The sequence below is a fragment of the Mustela erminea genome, chromosome 7, assembly GCF_009829155.1.
Source record: "Mustela erminea isolate mMusErm1 chromosome 7, mMusErm1.Pri, whole genome shotgun sequence".
NCBI classification, from domain to species: Eukaryota; Metazoa; Chordata; class Mammalia; order Carnivora; family Mustelidae; genus Mustela; species Mustela erminea.
The window spans coordinates 20,242,847-20,268,882 of NC_045620.1; the positions used below are offsets into that span (position 1 = coordinate 20,242,847).

Below are 26,036 nucleotides of genomic sequence, written 5' to 3' on the forward strand. Positions count from 1 at the left end.
GGGATATCTAGGAACATCTAGGAAAATATATATATTATATATATTATCTATAACAGTTCCAAAACCCTAATGAATTAAATCAAAGAAAAATAAATGGAGAAATATTCCACATTCATGGATAGAAAGATCCAACACTGTCAAAGTGTTTGTTAGTTCTTCCTAACTTGACCTATAGATTCAATTCAATCCCAATCAAAATCTCAGCAAGTGATTTCATGAATATTAACAAACTGATTCTAAGGTTTACATGAAGAGACAAAAGACCCAAAATCACACTGAATGAGAACAAAGTTGGAGGACTGATACTACCTGACCTCAACACTTGTTACAAAGGAACAGTAATCAAGACAGTACAGTATGGGTGAAAAACAAACAGATCAATAGAACAGAATAGAGAGCCTAGAGACAGACCCACATAAATACAGCCAACTCTCATCCATTGCTGGTGGGAAAGCAAAGTGATATAGAAGCCTTTGATAGCTTCTTACAAAACTAAATGTACTCTTACCATACAATCCGGTAATCAATCACATTCCCTAGTATCTACTCAAGAGTTGAAAACTATGTACATACAAAAACCTGCATACTAATGTTTATAACTGCTTTACTCAAAATCACCAACACTTGGAAATAACCAAGATGTCCTTCAGCAGGTAAGTGGGCAAACCATGGTACTTCCAGACAGTGGAATATTATTCAGTGTTAAAAAGGAATGAGCTATCAGGTCATGAAAAGACATGGGAGAACCGGAAATGCATATTACTAGGTGAAAGAAGCCAATCTGAAAAGTCTATGTACTGTATGATTCCAACTATATGACATTAAGGAAAAGACAAAACTATGGAGACACTGAAAATTAACCAGTGGTTGCCAGGAGTTGGGCAGGGGAAAAGATGTATAGGCAGAGCACAGGGGATTTATAGGACCCTGGGAATTCTCCGGATGATATCATAATGATGGACACACATCATTAGACATTTGTCCAAACCCACAGAATGCACAACCCCAAGAGTGGGCCCTACTATAAACTGTGGTCTTTGAGCGATGATACGTCAGCAGTGGGTCATCGGGGGTAACCGAAGCACCACTCTGGCAGGGGGTGCCGATGATGGGGAAAGCTATGCATGTGTGGTGCCAGGGGGTGTGCGAAATCTCTGTACCTACCCTCATTTTTGTTGTGAGCCTACAACTCTTCTCAAAAACTAAAATCTAAGTAAATAAACAAACAGAAAGAAACCAGGGAAACCTATATACAAAATAAGCCACAGTCAATGCTCATGAAAAAAGCAGTCTTTCTGAAATGTGGGAGTGGGCGAAGAATAACTTCCTAGTGTATCGTGGACGTTCGTATGGAGTTTCCTCCACGGGAGGGAGAACTGCTCTTAACTCATCTAATAAGAGAGTATGTGTAAGGTTTCTCCACCAGAGCTGCAAAGCCTGCCTGCTTGCACCTCAAACTCAAGGCGAGGGCACTGCTGGTCCAGAAACACAACCCTTGTACCTCCCCCATTCCATTCGTGAACACATTGGACCCCGGCTGTGCCAGATCCCTGTTCTTCACTAATTCTGCTTCCAGAATGCTCCCAGTACCTCTCCCTGCAGCTTCCCTGAGATCCAGGAACCTGATCTCCCTTCTGCCCTGCAGCGCCTGGCCTCCTGGGAACTCTCCAAGGTACCAGCTGTTTCCCCCCAACGGCCCACTTCTCCCCAAACTCCCTGCACTCTTCCTGATTTCCTCCTGTTGCTTCCCCAACCCTGTCTCTCTCACCACACTCCTCTGTCTACTTATCTCTCTGTAATATTTTTTTAAAAAAATTATCTAATTATTTCATATCTCCAGGCAAGAAACAGATAAAAATATTCCCACCCTAAAGGCAGAGGCTGAATACATATAAACACTAAAATGGCTCCACGGCCATTGTAATAATATCTAACATTTACCGAATATTTTCCAAGTGAGACACTATTCTCAGATGCTACATGTGTCATCCCAGTTAAACCCTGCAATAATCCTATGACTTAGGTGCTGTTATCAACTCGTTGAACAAGGAACTTACATGATTTGCTCAAGCTCACTTAGCTAATATGTGTTGAGAACCGATCCTAGAGTGGTCGATTGACAGGCACAACTGGTGTTTCAGGCATAACTAGTGACGAAGGATTCCTCAGCCAGATATAACCAAGAATAAAAGCCATTCCATATTCAGTTGCTTATGAAGGGGGAGATTCCTTTAGCTCCCACCTGCCCATTTGACCATTCTGTCTGCTTTCCCCGGGTCCACTCTCCTGTCCCATAATCATGCCCTGCCCTCCCCCATGATTGTCAGCTTGGCTCTCAGTTTTCTCCTAAAGATGCTGTGTCTTGCTCTTCTAACTCAGTGCTCTGTTGCACAGGACAGGGGCAAATCCCACTCTGGGCTTCCACCTGTCTGCTTGAGAAAATTAAACAAGATTTTTGAAAATTTTAAAGGTAACCACTCAAGAAACTGAAATCGGGATTTCTGTTTTCCATATCAATGGAAAAGATCAAAGAAAATAAGCACCATCTGCATTAAAGTCACAGAATGGAAGAAAGAACATAGAAACACAAATATCACAAGGCCTGTGGCAAGATGACCAAAATAACTAAACATCTACTACAATAAACGAAATCATCTACCCTCCCCTATAAAGCAGTGAAGATTTGGTTGTCAAAAAGAAAAAAAAAATGTCAAGTGTGTGCTGCTTACAAGAGATACATCCCAACAAAATAACAGACTAAAAATAAAGGAATGCTCAAATATAAACCAGCCAAACGCAAACACAAAGAAAGCGGGGGTGGCAACATTACTATGATGGAGAATGGAATTCAGGGCAAAAACAGGAGGTAAGCAATGTTAGGTTGATTAAAAACAGATACTTCAAAATGAAACCCTAAACACAAAGAAGATCAGTGGCTGCTCGGGGTCGGTTGTAGGGTGGGGAGAACACAGTCATCATCATGAGAAAACCCCATGAATCACATAATCCACAAAGCAAAATCCAGTGCAACAAAAATTGCCCATATGTAAGTCGAAAATACAGTTTTTTCCCCCATATCTCAGGCACATACACACACGAAAGAAAAGAGGAGGGGTCGGGGGTAAGATTTACGGACAAGGATGCTCACAGAAGCATTGTTTAGAGACACTGTTCACAACCGAGAATTGCCAGAAGCAACCCAAATGTCTACACAATTGGAGACTGATTAGGTAAATTATGGAACATTCACGTGATGGAATATTCTGCAGCTTGGGTCTTTGAGGAATTTTTAATGATGTGGGAAATGTCTGATATATAGTGTAGAATGGAAAACCAGAGATCAAAACCGTACATTCAATGCAATCTCACTTGGAAAGGAAAAATGCATTCCACACAGGCACACGTGGCTCACTGGAAAAAGAAAATTAAGATATGAACTATGGCTATCAGTGCTTTTTATTTTATGGTGGCCAGAACTTTCCAAGCATTTAAAAATACGTAGGTGCTACCTTCATAACCTGAATTCTCCAGTTCCACTAAAAACCAAAAACCCTCTATCGAATGACAGCCAAGTGGTAAGAACTACATTTCTGGTGAAATTTCTAGGGGAGTAGGGGTCTCAAGCTGGTTTGACTCCATGAAGCAAACGCTGAAGCTGAGACCCCTGTGTCAAGTAGGAAGTTAAATAGAACCAATAATGATATCCTTTCATTTGTGTCGGGCAAGGGTTGGCCAACTCTGGTCCAATGGCTCAGTTGTGCAATTTTGAGCTGCTTGCAAGTTAAGGATGGTTTCTATATTTTTCTAATGGTTGGGGGAAAAAAATCAATGAAGAATCCTATTTCATGACACATGGAAATTATGTGAAAGCCAAATATCAGTGTCCGTAAATGAAGCTGAAACGGAATGCAAGCTCGTGAGTTCGTATACGGCTTTTGGTAGCTTCCGCCATCAGAACAGAGACAGGGCGCCCCACACAGCCTATGACAGTTCTTATCCGGCCCTTTACAGAGCAAACTTGCTGATCTCTGGTGCAGCGCTTTTAAGCTAACAAAGCATGTTGAAAACCACAGTCATTTCCCTCCTACAATAAAAGCTTCAAGGTCCCAGACATGAGAGGAAGAAATCAATATACATTCGAGGTAGACCGTTGGTTCCTGGCCAGGAGGGGCGTGGGCAGATCAGGTTCCACATCTTCACCTGCCAAGAAATGCAGGGCACAGAGCCCTGAGAGCCTGCTGTCGCTGCTCACCTCTCTCCCCACGGGCACGCCCCCAGCCCCCAGCTCAGCCACCCCAAGCAGCTGAGCTTCCTGTCAAGAACATGACCTTCTGAAGCCAGGGTGGTGGGGACTGCAGCTGCAGGAAGGAAGGTATTTTTATCCTGACCCTGCTTCCTGTTTGACAGATGGGGGGTTTCATGTGCTGGTGTTTGGTTTTGTCATTTCTGGTACAGGCCCTGCTCACTGGCCACATCAGAACAGAAGCTGTCTCCTAGCAGGGCAGCTCCCTGCCACCCAGGACCACCACCCACCACCTGTCCTCTGGCCTCTTCTGGCTGCGGCACACACAGCCTCCTGTGCAAGCTTGCAGAAACCTGGGCGCCCGGCTGGGCAGGGGGAACATGAGCGTTTCTGCTGTAGAACACAGAAAAACCACTCCTCAATCAGAGGGTAGCTGGCTGGGCTGGGAGGAGAGCAAGTCTGCAGATTTTCCAGAGCTTCTGGAGCAAGGCTTGGCTTGGGGAGGACTGACCGGGCCGCTGCTGGAGACAGAGTTTAGTCTGGGACTTGAGAATGTCCTCAGCCCTAGGACCTGGGGATCATTTACTGATGCTCCCAGCAGCAGATGAAAACGGACTGTCCTCCACCATCCTACCCCAGATCTCAGTCAGATGTGGGAACAGAGAGCAAACACATCAGCATCTAACAAGCTGGTAATAGCAATACAATAGCATGTACTGAGCACTTACTGCGTGCCCAGCACAGAGCAGGAATTAGCTCACCGAATCCCCACAACAGCCCCAGGCAGAAGCGAGGCAGCCTCTCCGGTCACTCCTATTTTATAACCGGGATACTGAGGCACAGTGAGTCTAATCAGCTTCCTAGTCAAACCACTCAGCTAGTAAGGGACTCTAGTCCCTTGCTCTGCCAGGACGAGTCCCATGCATGTCTTAGAGCTAAGCCTGACCCCAGGTCTCAAGAGCTGGGGATCTGCAGCCCAGAACCTTCCTGTTTCCTATTCTGCCAGCACATCCTGCACCAGGCTCTGAGCCAGAGGAATGAATGGGCTGGTCTGACCTTTGCTATAATCATTCTCAGTCTGTAGTGGGGACACCAGAACGTACCACTGGGGGACAGGCAAGCCACCTAAGCATGGCATCTGGCATGGAAACACGGGTGTCACGGCTGAGAATTCAGACCCTGTTAGCCAGTGATCTGATGCCAGGCATGTCATCTTCTCTACCTGAGCCTCAGTTTCTCCCATCTGTAAAATAGGGGTTATAACCTCGTGAGGTTATCTGACAGGAAGGTCACAGAGTATTGATGATGGTGACAACAATAACATCATGACATGAGTTAGGTGGCTCTCCCCTGACACAAACCCTCCATGGGAATGTCCTCAAGCTCTCAGCCACCAAATGGTGGCTCTAGGGCGTGAGCATTTTTGGCACTCTTGTGGGATGACCACAAGATAGAGCCTCAGGGCAGCCCAGGTGTGGCAGCCAGTGTCCAAACGCTGCCCACACGTGCCTTTGCCGTAGGCTTCGCACTGACTAGAGCTGACTGGCGTGTGGCTCTACAGGATGGAGTGTGGCTTCTGAGGCTGCGTCACAAAAGAGAGGGTGGGCTCTGGCTCGCTCCTTGGATCGCTCACTCCGGGAAGCAGCCGCCACGTTGAGACGACATGCAGGCAGCCCTATGGAGAGGCCACTCAGTGAGGACTGGGGCCTCCTGCCACCCGCCGTGTGAGCGAGCCATGGTGGAATCAGAACCTGTCACCCCACTCCAGCCCCCAGATGACAGGAGCTCTGGTAACATATCGATGACAGCCTCTCGAGAAACCCTGAGCCAGAACCCAAGCCACCTAGCTGCCCCAACCTTAGCCTCCTGCCCCTCACAGTCAACCAGGAAAGTTGGTGCCGAATCCTACAGCTGATTAGGGTTTCAATTCCCCACAACCCCTCAGGGCTGAAAACTCGCCTGGGTCTCTCTGTGGCAGGGGCACAGCCCAGGCTTCCCTGCTGCGTGAGAAGGGACCAGGTCTTGAGGCAGCTTCCCGAGCTAAGGGACCATTGACTTGGCTGAGCGAAGTGGGGAGGACATTGCCAGCCCCTGCCCCCAGCGGCCACCCGGAGTTTCCTAAATCACAGACCCGAATCACAGACCCGAAGGTGCTTCTCTCCTGCTCAAAACCCTCTCATGGCTCCCCACTGCCTTCACAGTGTCCGTGGGCGAGCCCAGAGGTCCACACAGAGTCCCAGCAATGGCGGTAGCTGCAGCCGCAGCAGCAGCAGAGAATCTGTTGGAAATGTAAATCCTGCAGTTCTACGCTCAGACCTACGGGATTTCTGGTTTGACAAGCCCTCCCGGTGATCTGGATATTCCAGCCTTCTCTGCCATCATTCCTTCCTAGCTCTCCTGGGTTCTAGAAATACCCCGCTTCCCCATCCTCGTCTCCCCTCCACAAATATTCACCAGGCTCCAGCTCTGTGTCAGGTGTGGGGGCACACCAGTGAACAAGACAGACACGGACTCCACCCTCCTCCAGCTTGCAATCTGCCCTCCCCACAGTCTGGAATATTCTTCCCTTCATCCCACCAGCCAAATCCCAGCCCAGCCCTGAGGCCACTGCAGGAGACATTCAGGAATCACGAGTTGAACATTAAATGAGTGAATGAATACAAGACCGAATGCACCACCTCAGCTAAGTCTTCCTTGACCTTGACTTAGGTGCCCTCAGGAGACAGTGTGCACCTCAGCCAGAGCCCCTGTCATCCTCACAGTGGCCCGTAAGGTACTGTGAGCCCTCTGGGTCTGTGAGAGCCTCATATATGCAAAATCCAGACTGAGATGCACCATGAGCATAAAAGGCATTGGACTCAGAAGATTTAAACCAAAAAAAGAAAAGAAAAAAGATATGGAAAATGTCTCAGGAATTTTTTGTACTGACTGCATGTTGAAAGGATATATCAAGTTAAAGAAAATACTTTATACAAGTTAATGTCACCTGTTCCTTTTCCACTTTAATTTGGCTACTGGAAAATTTAAAGTATGGGGCTCACATTGTCCTCCTCCTGAGCAGCACTGAGCTGGACTGCATTTAGTCAGATGACTGTGGACACAGATGTGAGCTCTGGGAGGGTATTTCTGTCCATCCGTCTTCCCTCTCCTCCTCCCCCACCTCCCTCCGGTCTCCTCCCCCCCCTTCCCTCCCTCTTCCTTCCCTCCCTCCTTCCTCCGTCCCTCCCTCCGTCCCTCCGTCCCTCCGTCCCTCCGTCTCTCCATCTCTCCGTCTCTCCGTCCCTCCGTCCCTCCGTCTCTCCGTCTCTCCGTCCCTCCGTCTCTCCGTCTCTCCCTCTCTTCCTTCCTTCCTTGCTTTCCCCCTCTCTGCCCCTCCCCTCTCCTTCTTCCCACAAGCATTTATAGGCCATCTGCTCTTGTGCTCCCACCGTGAGACCTGGCACAAAGTAGGTGCCAACACCATTTGCTGAATGAATAGACCAACACTCGGAAGCAGTCTGAGCCAGCGATGACCCTAAGGGAGTTTCCCTCCTGTTTAGCTCCCATACCTACTTGTTTGGGTGCAGTTTTCCCGTTTCATCTCAAAGGAAGCCAACCTCCAAAGATGGCCTTGTGTAAGTCAGAGCTGGGGTCCGTTCTCCTCTTGTAGATGGAGCTCAGGGGCACTCAGGTCCTGGGGTCAGGACTTTGTGTGCAGGAACAAGTTGTTCTCCAAGCTCCAAAAGTCTGGCCAGAGCATGGGTCCGGGCTTGGAGCTTTAGTGCCAAGCTCTCCAGTGAGGGGACAGCACTGGGCTAAGCCATCCACTAACCCCAACGCCATCCCCCATGAGCTTGGCAGGATGAGTGTGCAGGTGGGTCAGCAAGACTCGAGCCCCCAGCCTGCTTCAGAGACTGGGCAAGAGTCGCTGTGGGCATTACAGGTCTGTGTCCTTGAATCTCAGACTCAGAGTCCCTGACTGTACCCCTCCCCATCCCCACCTCCCAGTCCTCCGGTTTGAGAGCTGTAAGGCACTGGGATGAGCCACAGTGTCTCAGAGGAGCTGCCCCTTGGGGCTGGGAAGACAGCAAGAGAGCTGGCATTGGGGTGTGGCCTTTCATGCCCTGGGACCCACTTGTAGCTTACACAAGGTTGTAGCCCCCACACCATGGCCCATCGCCAGCGGAGCATCCCTCCTGTTCCCACTGGTTTTATCCCCTTCCCGACTTGGCACTGAAGCATCTTTCCCTGCCTGAGGCAAGGTCCTTGCTAATGTGACTGTTTCTGCTAGGACGCCCTCCTCTAGCCCAGCCTCTTCTATCTTTCCCCATGGTTGGCTCCTTCTCATCCTTCAAGTCTCCTAAAGCCCTTGGAGAGACCTTCCCAATGGCCTCCCTCATGGTCCACCACCAAGGCACAGCAGGGGATTTCGGGGTCCAGGGGAGTGAATTGCCACCTATGCCTTCAAGAGTCTTCTCTTCCCTTCAACATACTCCACGGGCCATGACCCATTGTTTCAGGCACTCAGACCGCACACCTCAAATAGCTTCACATGTAGGCTGAGAGAAAGAACCACCCCCCCAACCAGGAGTCCATGCTGTTATTCTGCTTGAATGATGTTCTAGAACAAGCAAAACTAACTGGGTGATTCACACCCCACTAGGGTGGCTAGAATCAAAAAAGCAGACAAAACAAGTGTTGGCAAGGATGTGGGAAAATTGGAACCCTTGGATGTCACTGGTGGGGATGTAAAATGGTGCAGCTGCTCTGGAGAACAGGCTGACGGTGTCCTAAAAACAAAAACAGAATTACCATATGGTCCAGCAATTCCACACCTTGGTACCTGCCCCAAATCATTGGAAACAGGAACTCAAACTAATACTTATGCACCCGTACTCCCAGCAGCATCATTCACAACAGCCAAAACCTAGCCACAAGGTGGAAACAACCCAAGTGTGTACCTACCTTTGGTCACAAAAGGGAATGAAGTGTGGACGTGTGCTATGATAGGGACGAACTTGAAAACATTCTGCTAAAATGAAAGAAGCCAGACTCCTTACATATCACAGCCAGACTCCTTACATAAGTATATAATATACTTAATTTATAAGACACCATGGTAGGGGGACGCCTGGGTGGCTCAGTTGGTTGGACGACTGCCTTCGGCTCAGGTCATGATCCCGGAGTCCCGGGATCGAGTCCCGCATCGGGCTCCCAGCTCCGTGGGGAGTCTGCTTCTCCCTCTGACCTTCTCCTCGCTCATGCTCTCTCTCTCTCACTGTCTCTCTCTCAAATGAATAAATAAAATCTTGAAAAAAAAAAAAAAGACACCATGGTAGGGAAGACCACAGACAGCAAACAGACTGCCATTGCCAGGGGCTACAGGGAGGGGAGAAGGGGAAGTGACTGCTTAACGTGTATGGAACTGCCTTGTTGCAGGGGGAGGGCAGGGGTGGAAATGTTCTGGAACTCCATGGAGGTGGTGGTCACCCAAGACTGTGAACGTACTAAATGTCAGACTTGAATACTTGAAAATGGTTAATTTTATGTTATGTGAATTTCGCCTCAAACAAACAACTATCCTGTAGTGACAAAAAAAAAAAAAAAGCCATCAGAACAGAACTTGCCAAGGGTTGGGTAGAGGACTAGCTGGAGAGGTGCATGAAGGAAACTTCTGGAGGGATGGTGATGTTCAGAAATATAATGTGGGCCACATACATATATTTTTAATTTTCTGGTAGCAACACTACAAAATAAATAGGTTTCAGTCACAATATATTTTCATCTTAATGTTTGAATCTTAATACTGTATTTTAATCTTACTATATTTTAATTTTTTATAATATACTTTATTTAACCTACTGTATCCAAAATATTATCATTTCAGCATGTCATAAATATTTTAAAATTCTGTATCTTGACTGTGGTGTTGGTCACACAAATCTCCATCTGTGATTTTAAAAACTGCAGTGCTAAACACACACACACACACACACACACACACACACTCTCTCTCTCTCCTGCATGAAAACTAGCCAAAAAAAAACAAACAAAAACAAAAACAAAAAGCCCAGTAGGTTTGATGAGTTGTATCAATATCAATTTCCTGGTTGTAAGACTATGTTACAGTTTTCTAAGATGTTACCACTGGGGTAAACTGGGCCAAGGGTAAGGGATCTCTGTTATTTTTGTGCCTGCCTGCAAAACTAAATTATCTCAAAATAAAAAGGCATGAGTTTGGCTCACTGGGGCAGGGCCTTGGACTCCAGACACAAAAGGCAGAAGCTGCGTGGGTATGCGGCCGCTACACAGACTTGCCAGGCACCTGTACTGGGCTGAGCCAAACCGGCCTCAGCCCTCGCCTTGGTGGGGGTCACAGGGATGCATGGTAACAAGATTACCACTCAAATAGATGGAACCACGCGAGAAGGATGCCTGGCGGGGACCAGGCCAAGTCAGGGGCTCAGCACCCCCACAAGCCAGCACGTCTGTGGCTGAACGCCAACTGACATAGTTGAAGAGTAATGACATCTGATGGCCGTCATGCTTTGGAACCTTCCGCTATGCTGGACACTGTGCTAAAGCAAGGCAGCATCTTGTCCTTGGTGCAACCCTTTTAAGTAGGTGATATTCTTTCTATCTAGCCAAAAGAGAAACTGAGGCACAGAGAGATTGAGTGATTTGCCCAAGATCGTCCAACAAGCAGCAGAACTGGGATTTGAGCCCAGACGGTCTCGCTCCAAAGCCCTGGGTCTGACCCATGCACGTTGGTGACTCCCAGGCTGGGTGCCTGGTGGATCTTTAACCACCCCCGGGACCAACCCCCTCTGTCACTCCCATCAACACCAGGTAGAATGTTCGAGCATTAACACACTGATGAGGCACGAGGAACCATGACCACAGTGCCCTTTGGCCATCACTGCAGCCGGTGGGCCCTAGGGTGGGTTGTCGTGTGTGTGCGTGTGTGGGCATCCCCTTGGGCCCAGTCCTCCCTCTCCAAGTCCTTTTAAAAACAGCAGTTTCAAAACAAAAACAAAGACAAAACAAAACAGCAGTTTCTCCACCCGCTGATGAACAGACAGGCGAAATGCAGCACCGCCTCTGAAAGGACTATTATCCAACCATAAAAAAGAGACAAGTGCTGAGGCTTGCGACAACATGGACGAACCTGGAAAGGCTGATACCAGGTGAATGAAGTCAGACATCAAAGTCACATACCGTACGATTCTGTTTACATGGAATGTCCAGAATAAGTAAACCTACAGATCAAGAAAGCAGACAGGTGTTTCCTGTGGGCTGAGGCGAGGGGACCTGGAGAGTGACTGCTAATGGGAACAAGGTTTCCTTTTGGGATGATGACAATGTTCTGGAACTAGGTAGTGGTGGGGGCCGCACAACACAGTCAATGTACTCGATGCCCCTGACTTGTACACTTGGAAATGGTTCATTTTATGCTATGTGAGTTGCACTTCAAATTTTAGAAAAACTCAGTAGTTTCCAGACTTTGGGGCACTTGAACTCTACAGGCAGACCCGGATTTCTGATATAACTGGGGGCGGGGGGCAAATTGTGTCTGGGTCAGGGAGGCCTGCCCTCCATCCCAGGCTGCCCTTGCATGTCCAGCTGCCCTCTCCATGGGAAAAGACTTTCTCTGCCTCACACCCCAGAGGTCCATGGGGTGAGGGGAGAGCAAAGAGATTCCTTTGGGCCAGGTTCTGGGAAGCTAACCACAACAGGGGTGCGGGTAAGACAACTGCCAACATTCGTGGGACCCTCATCAGATCCCAAACACTCTGTACATCCTCCTACATTGTCCTCCCGACAACAGTGAGCTTTGTGCTGCTGTCACTCCCATCACAGATGAGGGACAGGGGCTCAGAGATCAAGTTCCCTGCAGAAGCTCACCGAGCTAGTAAGTGGTAGAACTCCCAGGAGCCCCCCCCTCTTCCAACCACACACACACTCAGCCAACAGAGGATCATGCGCCTAGGGTTTGGGGGTTCCTCTGCTCTCAGGGGCTCACAGCCTGTGTGATTACTCTCCCTCCAAAACCAGGAGCGGGGATCAAAACTCACAAGATTTTGAAACACAGGTGCTGGAGGCTGCCCTCAAATTAGAGATAGGCTCTGCAGAGGCAGAACAAGGTTGCACAGAAGCCAGGATATGGACAGATGGAACTGGTCTAAATCCTCCTCTGCTACTTCCTGGCTGTGTGAGCTTTGGGCAAGGTGTCAACCTCTCTGAGTCTGTTTCCTCCTTGGTGAAGTCGAACCCACATTACAGGCACACAGGTGATGCACAGGAAGGACACAGCACTGTGCAGGGTGCAGGGGAGGTGCCCTAGGAGAAGTCAGAGCTGGGGCAAGGAGGCAGAGTGTGCTGGGGGGAGCCTCTGCTTCTCCTCCCCTGGTCCATGCACACCCCAGGCTCTGGGGCCATCTGACATTTGCCCTGTTGGAGCATGGTGCTTTCCTGGGCTTGGACAAGAGGAGAATTTGTCTCACACTCCAAAATGGAAACTCAGGTCATTCTGGATCCAGCCTAGCTAAGGGGACAGAGCCCAAGGGACAGAGAGCCCTGTGGGACTGGGCTGAGGGCCCTGGCAGGATTTCAGGCCAACCCAGCCCATTTACTGGTGCTTTCCCAGCCAGAAGGAGGCCCACGCTAATTAAGTGAATGTGCCAGTCTGCAAATCGATTTCTGCAGCTCCAGCTCTGAGAGGGGCCAGCCGCTCTCAAACTGGGTCAGAGATTGTTACTCCCTCAGAGTCCCCCAGAAGCACCGACTTCTTACCTGCATCTCTGCTGGTGAATCTAGGCCCCAGTCACTCCCCACCCTGGTGCTGTGTTTGGGTCACTGACCAAGGTCTTCACCTCCAACGGCCCAGCCCACCCCAATGGGCATTGCACTCCTCTCTGGAGAGGCGGCCTCCCGGCTCCCCCACAATGCCAGGCTCAGAGGTCCAGGCGGTTGCTTGGGGTGGGGGTGGGGGCATGGCCATGTATCACGGCTGGTTCAGGGTCAAGGCATCTAGGGCTGCAAGCCCAGCTCATGGGCAGGACCTAGCAGAACCTGCTGAGTTCATCAATGAGAACAGAAGGAACCAGCCCAAACAAAGTCCAAACGGAAGGCAAAAGGGACATCTTGGGGGTTAAAGATTACCAGCTCGAAGGCCCGGGGTGAGGGACAGAGCTCAAACATAGCCTTCAACATAAGCCATGAGCCATGGCCCAGATATATGCTGGGGATATCCTAACAGTCCTAAGGACTGTGTTTCTCAGGGGCTCGCTATGTGCCAGGATGTCTGCCCGTGCAAGTGACATACATTTCCTTATTTAAATCTTGAAGCATCCTGTCAGTGTCTCCAACGTACAGATGGTGAAACTGAGGCTCAGAGAGATGGACTGACTTGCTCAAGGCCATAGAAAAGTCAGATCTAGACCCCAGGCCTGGCTGACTGCCAAGCTCTCGCTCTAGACCACTTGCTAACCTGCTTCCTGACTATGGGAAAATCTCACACAATGGCCCGCCAGGCTGCTGGGGCGTCACCGAGCCTTGGTTTCAGATGAGACTCAATCGCACTGGCCTATGAGCTCCCTGGGATCAGTGCTCAACACCATCCTGCCGCCAGAGCTGGCTGCCTGTGCCCTGTGGATCCCCCCGGGCTCCGGGGCCTGACCAGTGGGGTGAGTCTCCTGGATGAAGCTACAGGAGACTGGGATGAGTCAGGCCCCAGGAGGATGAGGAGAGCTTCATAAATCAAAGGAAGCTGGCTGAAGCTGGAACTCCCAGTGAAGGGGAACCTGAGACCCTGGGGGCAGTGGCTGCTGGCTGGCCAAGGCTCCATTTTGCTGGGGGTCTGCAAGCGGAGGGTGGGGCTGGCTCTCTGGACAAGCGGCGAGACGGAAAGAGGCCAATGGTGGAGGGCGAGTATGAGAGCGAGGACTGATGGAGAGGGCCAGGAGATCAGCCCAGGGAACTGAGCTGGACGGCAGGGTACTCTGACCAGGCGCTGCTGTGTTACAGTCCTCTCCTCTGTCTCTCCACAAAGCTGTCAGTGCAGTCTTCCCACTAAGGAAGCACAATTGTCTGGCTCTGCTCCAGGGCCCCAGCCCACCCAGATCCTGGAAGGTCCCTTGTGAGAGGGGTAAGGAAGTCCTTACAGGCTGAAGAAGCCCCATGACCCTCTCTGTCCCCCATACAGTCTGGCCTCTGATTGCTACATAAGGGGGCAGCTTAGTGTGGAGATTAGGGCACAAGCCAGAATGTCTGAGCTCAGTTCCCAGGTCTGCCACTAACTCGCTGTGTGACTCTGGGCAAGTTACTTAACTTCTCTGTGCCTGTGTTTCCACAACTGCAGAAACTGGGTAATCACAGAACCTCTCATAAGGTTGCCAGGAGGATTCAATGGGTGAATATGTATAGAGCACTTTAAATGTCTGGCACACAGCAAGTGCTAGCAAGCCGGATGCCACTTTAAGCAGTATGGACTATGAGTCAACGGCAACAGTGTATAAAGCAAAGCTTCCTCACACTTACTCCAAACCTAAGCAAAGGCTGCTGACCAGGACCACCAGCACACAGTAGGGACTTCAAAAATTGTTGGCTGCTAGTGCAGAAGCCATCATCTGTTCAGCAAACCCCGCCTCCTCATCCCCCTGGGCACACAGCTAGAATATCTGTCCCCATCTCCCTTGCAAAGGCGGGACCACAGTCTGGGTCCTGGTCAGTGGAAGGTGGGCAGGAGTGGCGTAGGTAGAACCGTGTGGAACCCTCCCTTGCAATCCCCGCACACTCTCCACTCCTGGCCTGAATGGACAGGACCTGAGGAGTCTAGAGCTGTACTGCCCAGTATGGTGGCTACAAGCTATACGTGGGCACGGACACTTGACATGTGTCCAGTCCAAACTGACATACAAATGTGTCAACACACACTGGAGTTCAAAGGCTTCTATTAAAAGACCTCAGAATGTCATTAAGGAGTTTTTACACTGACTGCATGTTGAAATAATATTTTGCATACACTGAGTTGAATAAAATATACCTTTAAATTTATTAATAATTTAGTCAAAGTAATTCCACTGGTTCATTTTCGCCTTTTTGAATGTACTACTAGCACATTAAAAATGTCATATGGGACTTGCATTATATTTCTATTGGATGATGTAGATGAAGGGCACAGAACCACAGATGGAAGGAGCCGGGGTACAGGGTCCCCGCATGGAGGAGTCACCTGAGGGGACCTCTCAGAGTTACACAACCATCACCACAGTCTATTTTAGAACATTTCAGCACCCCAAAAAGAAACCCGGTGCCCATTAGCAGTCATGCCTTATTCTCTACCTGGCCCTCCAGCCCTAGGTAACCCATAAACACCCATGTTGGATGGTTATATGAGCAAAAGATAAACTTCAAAATGTCAGAGCAGTTAGTGCTTTATTATAGATTAAAGATGGCCACAAATTGTGACCCTCGAACTCCTGCCATCGGGACATGGGGTCTTCACCCCTTCTCCTCAAAACTGAGTGGGCTTTGTAATTCTTCCAGGACTCAAGATATGGGCAGCTTTGACCTCCTGGATCTTGACACATGTGCTCTGGGAGCCCTGCGCTACCACATAAGTCTGACTGTGCCAGGGCCACCATGTTGGACAGGCCACGTGGAGAGAGAGCTGCCGAGCCAGCTCCAAGGTGCCCCAGCCCCTACTATGTACATCATCCTAGCTAAGGCCCCAGCACAGACGAAATTTCTCTGCCGTTGTCTATCTGAATTCCTGACCCGTGGGAGGAATTTTATTATTTTAATGATTAATAAAATTTTGTTGTTTTAATAATAAAATGGCGGTAGTTTTAAACCACTAAATTTTGGGGTGTTTTTTTTACATGGCAATAGAGAATGAGGGTCCCTCCCGGTAATAGAACTCCCCTCCACATCTCTACTTCCTTACACCTTTCTGGGTCACTTCAGGGATTTGGTCAACAGCTCACGGCCCTCTGCATGGTTCTACAAACCCCAGTCACAGCCCCCTGCTCAAATCTGATGATGTAAAGAGGGTGGCAGCTAGCAGGCCCATTTCATTTACCCAGGAGATCAGTCTGATCCTTCCCTCTGCCTCCCTTTCTTTTCCTCTCTGCCAGAAGGTTCTCAAAGATCAGGATTCTCCGCCAAAAATGATCCATTCCGAGTCTGCCAGGATCTGGTGATCCAAGAGCTCTTCCAATCAACAACAGACTTGCCTTCAGTGTGGCCAGCTGCTGGGAAAACCCTCTTGGTGTTAAGTTGCCTTTGCATCCTCCTTGGGGACTCCCTACCAGCTTCTCCAGACTGCAAGTCACCCCCCACAACAACAAGGAAGCTGGCCCTCTGGCCTGACAGCACAAAGGGCCTGCCGTGGACTGAACTCTATCCTCCGCAAATGTATATGTTGAAACCTGAAGCCCCAGTATGAATGTGTTTGGAGATGGTGCCTTTAGGAGGTCACTAGATTTAAATGAGATCATGAGGGTGGGGCCTTTGTAGTGGGGTTAGTGGCCTTATGAGCACTTAAGAGACACCAAAGGGTTTGGTCATTCTTTCTCTCTCTGCCATGGAAGGACACAGTGAGAAGGTGGCCATCCATAAACCAGGAGGGTGATTCTCACCAGAAACTGACTATGCTGGCTCCTTGATCTTGAACTTTCAGCCTCCAGAAAGGTGGGAAATACATTATTACTATTTAAGCCACCTGGTCTGTGGTGTTTTGCTACACTAGCCCAAGCCCAAGGCAGAGCCCTAGTACCTGGCTGAGGTCTCCAAGCCATGGCCACCCGGGAAAAATATGGGGGATTTTGGCACCCATTAGCTCTTCCCTGGGAGACACCTCGGTCAAGGCAGTAATCAGCTACTGAGTGCCATGAGTCAGAAGCTGTTTATTAGCCAGAGCACACCAAGACCAGAATATACTTGCCAAAAATGGAGTTTTAAGAAATCTACAGAGTTGTGTGGGCTTTATGAATATATTTTCAGCTGCAGAGACAAAGATGGTGTATTTGACATGTCCTCAAACCTACTTACTGATCTATCTGTATAAAATCCAACCCCCTCCCTTAATTAGAGCTTAACCTTAAGCTTCTTTTAGTGAAAAACAACTTACCAACCAAGAGCCTCTCCAGTGAATGGCTTATCTTGAAATCAGCAGCTTATTCAATAAGGCACCACGTCACCTATGACAACGAGACTGCACTGCTTTCACGAAATAAGAACAGTCAGGCTCTTCAGGACCCAAATGTAAATCTTCTTTGAATTAAAACAAGCTTCTGGAGCCTGAAGTTATTGCTATATAACGTTTTGCAAGCACCTAGTGTCAGAATAGTTTTTGAAAACGTAAGTGGGGCATGACCCTTGACACGGCATCTGTCCCAAGACAAGCTTGAAAAGACAGAAGAGAGAGGACGAACTACCCCAGCCCAGGAACTGTTCATTCTATGGCTCAGCCTATGCAGATGATGGAAATTCACCATGGACTATAAATGTCTAAGTGCAAATGAGGTCTGATTGCCTGTGGTGGGTATACCCTGGGGAACACTGGTTCTAAATTGTGACTTTATCTAACAGGCCTCATTGGGAATGGGTTTGGAGCACAGCTAACAGGCGGCTGCACCCACCCACGGTGCGGGGGGGGGGGGGCACGGGCACTTTGCTTGTTCCTCAGGCTCCTCACTCACACAGGATACTCTATCTGAGCCTTCACTTCGGGATCAGACCTTGCTAAGTGCTCAGGCTTTGGAAGAGGGAAAAATGCTCCATATGGATATAATCCGTCATCTCTTCTCGGCCTTTTGGCTAAGATCAAGTGTGGATATAATCCGTGACTGGGATAAGGCTTAGAGTACAGACAGTGCTCACTTTGCTTTTCACCTGGACAAAGGACTAGAGCTTTCTAAGCCTCTGTTTATCCACCTGGAAAGTGGGGCTCTCAATAATACTTACTTTATGGAGTTGTCAAAAGGGTGAAATGAGACAATGCATGGAAAGACCTAACAGCACCGTGCCTGGCACGTAGTGTCCAGTGAAAACTGGTAGACAGAACGATGAAGGTGATGAAGAGTCGGGGGGGGTTCAGATGTCGGGTCTGCTGGGACATCTAGCAGGCAACCTCACCCATCTTTTAAGGGGCTGAGAGAAGGAAGAGCTCCTCCCTAGAGGGAAGAAACTTGCCCAGCCACATTGCACTCGTGCACCATGGCCACAATACCTGCCTTAATCCTGGAAAGCTTTCCCCCACTAGTCTGCAGCTGCCTAGATTCAAGATCACAGATACACACTTAGAGTTTCTTTTTTACCAGAAGACCTAAGAAAGAGGCAAAATGGAGGCGCTTGGAGCGGGGTACCATGACCCCTATTCCAGGTCTGGGACTCTTCTACTTCCCCACTGCAGTAAGTCCCACCTTGTACCTTACCTTCATTATCCAGTTACTTTTCTATTCTCCAGCTAGTCCTTCATTGCCCAGCTACTCCCTCTCTCTAGCTAGTCTCTCACTGCCCAGCTAATCCCTCTTTCCAACTACTTTCCCATTATCTTAGCTGTTTCTTCACTATCTGACTCTGTGCCACCCACTCAGATGACCACTCATCGCCCAGCTACTCTGGCCACTCCCCAGTTTCTCTAGCATCTTTGTGTTATCTAGAGTTCACACCAGTTTGGAACAATCAAGGGGATCTTGGCTTTAGTCAGGACAAATCTGACCTGGTCTCTCTCTCTCTCTATATATATATATATATCTCTGCAGGAAATTACATCTTCCTGGACCAGGTAGCTGATGTTTAGAAATGGAATGTTTCCTGCTTATTATCTTTGAGGCCTTTGGTCTGGGCTACTGGAGCAGAAAGGCAAAGCCCACCCAGTACAGGGCACGGAACACTGGCAGGCAGAGCCAGGAGTTCCAGCAGAACAGGAGGACCCTGATGGGTTGGGTATCATGGCTCTGGAGTGGCTCTCCTGGTTGCAGATGTGATGCTAAGACTAGAGGCTCCTCCCCCTCATCAGGGTCCTGCCCATACCGTCCCTGCAGTTTGGGATGGTCTCTCCTAAAAGCCAGGAGAGCTTCATTATGGATCTGATTAAATCACAAGGAATCTCATCCCAGGCTTGCCAGAAAACAAGTTATTTTCAGCATCCGTGGGCAGCAAATGAAGAAGAAAGTCATGAGCCGGAAGGAATGACTATGTAGAAACCTTGCCCATTCAGAGGAAGGTTGGCCACCATGTCTCTTTGACAAAATGTTAGGTGCCAAGGAACATAGGAGAAGTTTTGTGAAATAACTAGGGCATTACTCTTTAATGACAAGGAAATGGATCATATTAACTCCAAAAGGTTAGAGAAAACCACTTATAGAAGCTAATTAGGGTCTTTCCAAAGAGATGGGTTTATAGTTATAGATGGGTTTTGAACATTCAAATGGCTCAAGCCAAACAAAACATTTATTTGTGGCTGCCTTGAGAGATGACACACGGAAACCAGGAGATCCCAGGGACCTTGAGTTCTACAGTCTCAGTAAATAGTCTAAAAGAAGTTCATCAGGGGGCAGGCCCTTTCACTTTAGGGGTTCTATAAAGGCTCCCTTATGTAAGCAGGCTGTAAATGTTACATTTTTTGGGGTGCCAACCATTCATTTCCCACTGACTTGCAATGAAAATTGCTGTAAAATGTTTTCATTTTCATACTAAAGTGTAAATGACTACAATCAGGATCTTCTTATACGAATGACTAATAGAAAGGCTGGCACTGAGTAAATGGAGATAGAGGAAATGGGGTAGTTATGGTAGTGGGGGTGAGTGGAAGAAGGATTAGAAAGAAAACAGAAGAGATGTTAACCTTGCTCCTGGCCCATCGTTACCAAGGTCAGTGGCAGAGGATAGTAATAGCCACTTGGGCTATATCTGCTGGCCAGATTTTATCTCTACGAATCGTCACTGCTCCCACCCACGCAGTCACTATTCTTTCCACTTTACAGATGAGGAATCTAAGCACAAAGAAATTAAGTCATTCACCCAAGGGCACAAAATGGAGATTAAAACTTAGTTTTGCCTGACTCCATGCTAACTCTCAAGGTCTATCACCTCTCTGCAAAACTTCCCAACCTTTCTACCAACGGCCCCCTTTGATTCCATTTTCCCTATGCCATCCATGTTTTGGAAGATTTTATCTACTGAACACACTGCATTTGTGAACTAATAATTCGTTCCATCTGGCTGATGATTATTTTTCTGTTCCTGCTTCTGTTTCAACATTGATCCAGACTTTAACCCCAATTACTGAGGGTTCAACATAATATTATGAAATCACATAAATCACTGTCATGGCTATGCAGTTAATAAGCACTAAAATTAAATAAGCGTAAGAACCATCCCCCCTGTGCTGAATTCTGACGGCCACATGGTTTTGGAGTCAATGCAAATCACATACTTGGCACGCTCAACCCAGGGTCTGGGGTCCCACAGGGTTTGGCCCACCTGGAACAATCCCAGATATTGCAGGTATATCAACGGCCAATCACAGCATTTGACCAAAACAATATGCCTAGGGTTATCACACTGGGTTGCCAGAATTCTGGTCTAGAGCAAAGCGAAGTCTAAAGTGTGTGGTAGAGGGCAACAGTAAGAGACCCATTGCATCAGGCTCATGGGTACAGAGAGTCGCGTATGGGCTTCTCCTGCATTGACACTGAAGGCTGACCATGTGACTGACTTTGGCCAATGAGACATCAGCAAACATGATGCAGGCAGATAACATCCTTGAGCATGGGAGCTTGCCTTCTTAGAACCCTGAGTCCGCCATGATGCAGGAAGCCCGGCACAAAAGACCACTTGAAGAGAGAATCCCAGCCATCCCAGCCAAACCCAGACACTGGCTGACCCAGCAAATAACCACAACCTCATATTGAGCCCTGGTAGGACCGGCAGAAGTGCCCAGCAAATCCAAAGGAACATGGAGAAGTAAGTGGTTTGAGCCACTAAGGGTTTCAGGGTGGTCTCTTTTGCAACAACGGATAGCCAATCCAGCCCAGTTCTTAAGGATGACTCACCTGGAGAATTGCCACTACTACCTTTGTGGCAACCAGGGAATTGGGGATCCTTATGCCAAAAGCCTGTGACCTCAGGTTTCTTCTGAAGGTCTGGGAACTCTGACTCCTCCACCAAGATTTGGGCTTCATTTAGTTTTTCATGTGTAAAGGATTAAGATACCACTTCCCTCTCCCTGACATAGCAGATTTCATATCTCTTCTCTTAGTTTTCACCTCTGTTCTGGACACAACTGCCTCCACCAAGTGGCAGACAGAGGATGGGGTGGTGGGGTCAGCTCTGTTTGTTGGGACAAACACAGGATGGATAGATGTACTAGACAATTTAATACTTTGAGCAGATTCTGGAATATTCTTCTATTTGCTAAACCCCAGGCTTTCTCCACAGGGTTAGTTAATGAGTTTGGCCTCAGTGATTGTTTTAGAAGAGCTTATGGTACATTCATTGAAAGAGCCTCTAAGTTCCTCTGACAGAAATACTGACCATCTTCTCGCTCCATTATAAGGGACACAGTGGTTCCTAGAAGCCAAGCAAGAATAAGTCATGCCCCAAAATATCTCAACTATCTCCTCAACAAGGTCACTAGACTGAGAAATATTAAAGCTAGGGACTGTCAGGACTCCAGTGAGCATTTGACAAGCTTCTCACATATCTCCTCACATAGGGAAGGGAAATGCTGGCTGTATGTCATGGTGTTTGGGTTTGAAGAGGTTCCAGGAGAGTTCCAGTTGGCTGAGTCTCCCAGGATGGCATCTCATTGGTGACTGACCATGGTTTGACCATGATTTATCTATGATTGACCATGATTTATCTACCACAAGTAGTTTCTTCAACCCAGAGTAGTTCCATACAATCTGAGCCTAGGAGGCTGCTGAATAAAACCATAAAACTCAGAAAAGGAATTGTCTTGCACACCAGACATTCACTTAAGCATGGCCAACTTGTTCTGTGCTTATAGGCAGACCTGGCTGGGAAGCCAAGTTATAGTCAGAAGATTGCAAGGAGGTACGTAAACATCAAGTAGTCATCACATGAGCAGCATTAGGTCAAGATGGCTTGAAGTCTCTTTTTCCATAACACAATGCTCTTAGGAAAGGGACAGTCAACTTCAAAGTTCTTGATCACTAGGTCACATGTCTCCCCTGGACAGTATTTAGATGGTCTCCCTCATCAATGACCTCTTAGCCTCCTTTTTCGAGGGAACTGTTCTTGACAGGGTTTTCTTTATATAACATTATCCACTCATCAGCATATTAATACTGTGTTCTCTTCAAACTGCCTTTCTAGGCTGTGAGCTTCCTTATGGTTTGAGCCAGTCTCCTGCTCACTACTGAGCTACTGGTGCTGGTCTGAAGATGTCCAGACTGTGTGCCATGTCTGTGCATGAAATTCTACTCTGATCCCTTACATGTTTTGTTATTTAATCCTCAGATAGAAAACTTCTTCCACGTTTATGTAGGACAGGAAGGCTCTTTTTTTAATAGGAAATTCTTGCTGTTGTCTCCACATACCAACTATAAAAACAGTATAGCTAAATTCCTTTCAGTTGAACAACTATCTCTAATGAGTAATGACTGACTGGATACAGTAACACAGAGGAGGTCCCTGGGGTTGTCCCCTAAGGTCTGTCTTTGGCCAATGCCTGTTCAACAATTTTATTAAGGATCTGGATAGTGTCCAGGATCGTGTTGTCTGATACTCTGCCTCTAGCCTAACCACAGGTGACTGCTTAAATGATTTTATATTAAATAAAAGCAAAACTTGAGCTCCTTAGTCTCCTAGTCACATTTTAAATGCTCAAGAACCATATATGACTAGCAGCTACCATAATGGACAGGGCATTTCCATCATCAGAAAAAGTTCAACTGAAGAACTCTGCAGTCGAAGACAAATGCCAGTTGCATCTGTGAATGGTGTGGAATAGAAGCTGCTGATGAATATTTTATCTGAGATGCACATATTTCATTATGGCCTGCCCATCATCCATTTTCCATCCCTCTGGGAACCGCACCCCAATTTCTCTTGGGGCACGTACAACATATCAGCTCATGCGTTCTGGGAGGAGCTGACTTCAGGGGTGGGCATATGCCTCAGATCAGACCAATCATAGCATTGCATCCCTGCCCCAGCCCCTGTGATTGGCTCGGAGGTAGACATCTTAGACAATGAGATTCAATTCTGGCATGCGCTCAACCTAGAAAACTGTTAGAAAGAGAAATTATTTCTAATGCAGTTACTGAAAGTATAGAATATACACTTTGAGCTGCTAACAGTGATCATAGATACTTTGGTAGCCTTGAATCCGCATAGGCTTCAGTTGGTTTAAGTTGGGTTCCTATTACTGCTAACACAGGAATCTTAATATATTATTCAGAGTCCAAATTATTTGAGCAGGTAGATAATAGACTCAAATTCAACAAGATCAATTTAGGGTCTCGACTTCAGGGCTGAAAATCACCTGTGTGTCCAGGATGGCTTCTGGGATGCTGGTAATATACTGGTTACAGAGGGTGAGTACTGGGTCACAGAGGCACCCATGACAATGTGAACGTGGAACCCATTTTGCCCTTTTCTGTTTGAAGAACATACTTCAACAGATAGTTGGTTTTTTAAAAATCACTTGCATAAGAATAGGTTGGGGAAGATGTAAGTTCACTAATGGGACACCCACTTGGGGGTTTCAGTTTCTTATAAACTCCAGATGAGTCAATAGTGGCATCCCAAAAAGCCAATGGAAAATTTGAGCCATACTAACAGATAAACTTAACCAGAATGAGGAAACTGAGAGTTCCATTCACGCTGGGGGAGCCAGATCAGGCTTTCGGAAAGTTACAGACAAAGGAGAGTATGTTCACGAATCTCAAGCCACATCCTATAAAAGTCAGCAAAAGGAACAGGAGTTATTGGCCTAGAGAGAAAAAGTGGGGAGATAGGTTATAGGCATGATAGCCTCACTGAACATCAGAATGAACAGACGACCTTATCATCTGCAAATGTCATTTTCTACACAAAGGCCCCCAATAAAACTACTGAAAAAATGAGAGTAAAATATCTTTCTACAAAATCAATATATAAGAACTCAAAGCCTTCCTTTCAAGAAATAAACAGGACGTGTATGGTAAAAAAACAAAAACAAAAACAAACGAACCCACAAGGACAATAACAACAACAAAAACCCTGTAGCTTTCCTGAAAGACTTAAAGAAATAGCTGCCCACTGGAGACATGTGCCATCTGCCTGCTTAGAAAAACTCATGACAAGGATATACAGTGAGCCCCAATTCATTTTTTAAATTGTGGTAAAATATAGAGAAGATACAAGTTATCATATTAACCACTTTTTACTGTACAGTTGAGTGGCATTAATTACATTCCCATTGTTGTGTGACCCTCACCAGCATCCATCTCCAACTCTTCTCATCTTCCCAAATGGAATCTCCATCCCCATTAGACAACAACTTCCCCTTGTCTCCTCCCTTGGTCCCTGGCTAAATTTTGGGAGGTCATTTTTGTTTTTTCATTTTTTTTATTATGGTAAAATACGCATAAAATTTACCACCTTAATCGTTTTTAAGAGTACAGTTCAGTGGTATCAAATTATTATTATATATCATATATAAATATCTATATGATAATCTAATAATGTTATGAATATTATTATATTCATAATGCTGTGTGCTGTGCGACCATCATTGCCATGTATCTCCAGAATACCTTTCATCTTATAAAACCAAAACTCTATACCCATTTACAACATTAATCAATTTTGGAGGACTCTATTTTTGAGCTCTGGAGGGAAAACCTGACCAAAAGTGCTTAAATGTTACGTGAACAGCTGAAAATAACCAAGGACATTTTGCGAAAGAAGAGCAATTTAAGAAGGACTCGTTCTATAATACACTAAGCCACATTAGAAAGCTGGGATCAAAACAGTGTGTAACTGGCACAGAAACAGATTGTTAGAACAAAATGATCAGCTCAGAAATTTACCCTTTGTCACAGATGAGGCTCGGGAGGATGAGCGTGGCCTCGCAAATTCACAGGGAAGGGAAGGAAGCTGGACAATTGAAAATGCTTCTGAACAAAATGGAGATATATTTGCATGGACTACTTCACACTAAAATGAATTCCAGAAGAATTACATGTTTACTTTATTTACATAAGGCCACAAAAATCTAGAAAAAGCATGTAGGTTAACATACATCACTGGGGGGGGGGGGCGTCTGGGTGGCTCAGTGGGTTAAGCCTCTGCCTTCGGCTCAGGTCATGATCTCTGGGTCTTGGGATCGAGCCCCGCATCAGGCTCTCTGCTCAGTAGGGAGCCTGCTTCCCTCTCTCTCCTCTCTCTCTGCCTGCCTCTCTGCCTACTTGTGATCTCATTCTATCAAATAATAAATAAAATATTTTTTAAAAATACATCACTGGGTGAGGAAATGCTTTAGAGCAAGAGTCAGCAAACTTTTTCTGTAAAAGGCGAAAGTAAATATTTTCATCTTTATAGGTCATATGGTTTCTGTTGCAACAGCCTAACTGTGTCGCTGTAGTGTGAAGGCAGCCACAGACAATATGTAAATGATTAGGTGAAGCTGTATTCCAAATAAAACTTTATTTGCAAAACAGGTAGTGGCAAGATTTGGCCTCCAAACCACAGTTTTAGAGGGTTAAAAGCCCTGTTTTAGAGGGATAAGAGCAAAGAACAAAATCATGAAGGGGAGAAAGAAGCAAATATCATCAGATTAAACTACATAAAAATG

The 26,036-nt window shown here is 47.2% G+C and overlaps 1 protein-coding gene and 1 long non-coding RNA gene across 3 annotated transcripts in view; both read right to left on the minus strand.

The window, feature by feature from the left end:
* The window catches only part of PPP1R16B (protein phosphatase 1 regulatory subunit 16B), a 91,909-nt gene that overhangs the window by 30,895 nt on the left and 34,978 nt on the right, over positions 1–26,036 (minus strand). The gene's annotated exons all lie outside the window — the stretch shown is intronic.
* Positions 251–24,127, minus strand: LOC116594965. Its single transcript, XR_004287490.1, has 3 exons — positions 24,117–24,127; positions 21,767–21,772; positions 251–431 (listed from the first exon to the last, which is right to left on the minus strand). It is a non-coding gene; the product is annotated as an uncharacterized LOC116594965 (long non-coding RNA).